Raw genomic sequence first — 3,067 nt, 5'->3', positions numbered from 1 at the left:
TGATGTTAGTTCCGCCACAGCCCGCCGCCTGTGCTGTTTTACCAGTCTGCCCAGCCTAAGATATCCGAAGTCTGTACTGACGGGTGGCCGCCCAATCCAAGACGTCTGGACGTGGTTTCACCTTATTTTGGTCACTTGTAGAAGACACTGACTACAGCATTCCTCCAACACCCAAGTCATGAAGTTTCAGAATCTACCCTCATTCAAACTCAGACAGATCGCGCACCTTCCCTATTCTGCTCAAACACAGCATGCTGACTGTGCGTGTGTCTGACTAAAAGGTCAAAAATGGTTCAAATGTCTCTGAGCACTATGGGACTTAGCATCTGAGGTCATCAGTCCCCTAGAACTCAGAATTACTTAAACCTGTCTAACCTACGGACACATCCATGCCTGACGCAGAATTCGAACCTGCGACCGTAGCGGTCGCGCGGTTTCAGACTGAAGCGCCTACAACCGCTTGGCCACAGCGGCCGGCGACTAACAGTCATTCCCCGCCAGGTGACGCTGCTTTTGCCCCGACCGGTTCATATTGACAGGAAAAAAAAAGCACTCCGTCTTGAGGCCACGAGTGACCTACCGAGACCATCCGACCGCCGTGTCATCCTCAGTGGAGGATGCGGATAGGAGGGGCGTGGGTCAGCACACCGCTCTCCCGGTCGTTATGATGGTATTCATGACTGAAGCCGCTACTATTCGGTCGAGTAGTTCCTGAATTGGCTTCACGAGGCTGAGTGCACCCCGAAAAATGGCAACAGCGCATGGCGGCCTGGATGGTCACCTATCCAAGTGCCAACCACGCCCGACAGCGCTTAACTTCGGTGATCTTACAGGAACCGGTGTATCCACTGCGGCAAGGCCGTAGCCGTCATATTGACAGTAGGTAAGACATTTTTTTTTCTTTAGACGTACCAGTGACTATGTTGCTTGGCCAGATCCTGTAGAACGGCGGACCCACTATTATGAAGTGGTTGTGCGTTTGAATTCTAGGGCAATTGCTGTCCGTTAGTTGTATTGTTATTCATTTTTTTGTGTAGTACCATTAAATAACATTTTTCTGTATTGTGTAAATTATGCTTATTTTAGATAACAGTCCCACCACTCCCCAAGCATTTTCTCCGTCTTCATTTCACAGCAGATTTAGGTCAAGTGGTCTTGGAGACTACCCATCCACCTTGAATCATAGACCACACTTGACACTGATCAGACACCTGAAGGGACTGCCCTTACTGTGTTCTACATCCCTCTTGTCTTTCCCATATATATGGTTTGATTACAACATCACGTTCCATGAGGGTTGTTTTCCGTAAGCAGCGTTTCATAGTGGACCACTTCTTGAGCACGGCGAGTAAATCATAACGATGTTTACCACGAACAAAGTCACTAGTGCTCGTGGCCATAAGCTTGCAGTTATCTGTGTACTGGAGTGTTTTGTCTCCCGAATAGTATACGACGTCAGACATAGCAATGGACTTGGAAGATCTGCTGAGATAATTGGATAGTGTCTTCAAAATAGATAGTAAGATCGACATAAATAAATGTACAGTTAGGGTTATCGAACGTAGTCGAATTAAACTAGGCGATGCTGAGTGAATTTAATTTGCAAAAGAAGCACTAAAAGCATTACAAATAGACGCATTTTACTACTTGGGCTCTAAAATAACTGACGATAATCTAAGTAGAGTTGATATAAAGTATACATGGCAGTAAGAAGAAACAGTTTCTAGATTAGTAAATTTGTTATCATCAAATGTAAACATAACTGTTAGCAAGTTTTACTAAATTTATTGGTTTTCATAACAGCCTTTATCTCTCGTTTTTTCTTGTGGCTCTTGGCCTGAAGGCCACTCATCCATCACTCAGAGGTATCAATTTTCCTTAGAGGGCAAGGTTTCAGTTATTTGAAGAATTTATTATTAATATTATTTTAATTACTGCTCGCCATTGAATCAGTCGGTAATGATTTATGAGACATAATTAACTATTCTATGAATCCAAAATAGTAATATCAGAAATTGAGTCCGCCTTGATGTAAAACACCTTGTTATTCGTTATTTCTTTTTTCTCCCAAACTAGTTTAGGCAACAAATATCGCCATTTTCAGTGTTTTTTTTTTTAAATCTAAAACATATAGAAAATAGCATGGTTACACAATCACAGTACCACATTATTACATTTTTTACTATTCGTGCTTTGAAATATAGTTTACTATGGTTACTTTTATAATACCTTACTTATTGTATGTTACAGCATGTTTTAAGCAATTATTGTCGATGTTTGCGACATATTTTGTGTGCGCTTTCTTCTGTTGCCTTTTTTACTTAGCAAACATCATGTCATCTGCAAATAATGTATGCGGCTGTTAGTAAACTACTACTAAAAGGTGAACTTCGTATGTCAACAATGTAATTGCTCAAAATATGCTGTACCATACAATATATAAGGCATTATGAAAGCATCCATAGTAAACTATATTTCAAAAATCGAATAGTAAAAAATGCAATAATGTGCTACTGTGATTGTGTAACCATGCTATTTTCTGCATGTTTTAAATTAAAAAAACCCACTGATGATTGTGATATTTGTAGCCGAAACTAGTTTGGGAGAATAAAGAAATAACGAATAACAAGGTGTTTTGCATCAAAGCAGACTCAGTTTCTCAAGTTTCTGTTTATCTATGCAAACACGGACCCAATGGAAGAGTTCCAATTCGCTACTTTGCATACAGTTTAGACTACTAATGCAGTCGATGCCTCCTACTATATTTCCATCAAATTGACTGTAAAGGTTGTCTTATCACGTATTGATACCAAACTACCGGCGTCTCAGAATTTGCAACGGATTGCAGTTTTCCATCAAATTGCCGTCAGCAGTCTTGTTGGATCCGTTGGACGTAATGGAGCATGACCACCGAGCAGCGCCTCCTGCGGCGCTGTCTATGAGCGCCCATTGTCGTCGCGATATAGGATGGCCAGCTGCAGCCACAAAGCCCACTCCTAAAAAATGGGCTCTGAGCACTATGAGACTTAACATCTGAGGTCATCAGTCCCATAGAACATAGAACTAC

General features: G+C 41.6%; 1 pseudogene; it reads right to left on the bottom strand.

Annotated features, from left to right (window-relative positions):
* Positions 1-749: 749 nt before the first annotated feature.
* LOC126263763 (5S ribosomal RNA) lies at positions 750-867 on the bottom strand (annotated as a pseudogene).
* Positions 868-3,067: the final 2,200 nt, after the last annotated feature.

The sequence above is a fragment of the Schistocerca nitens genome, chromosome 6 (assembly GCF_023898315.1).
Source record: "Schistocerca nitens isolate TAMUIC-IGC-003100 chromosome 6, iqSchNite1.1, whole genome shotgun sequence".
In the NCBI taxonomy this organism is placed as follows: Eukaryota; Metazoa; Arthropoda; class Insecta; order Orthoptera; family Acrididae; genus Schistocerca; species Schistocerca nitens.
This window is presented reverse-complemented; position numbering and strand designations above follow the sequence as displayed.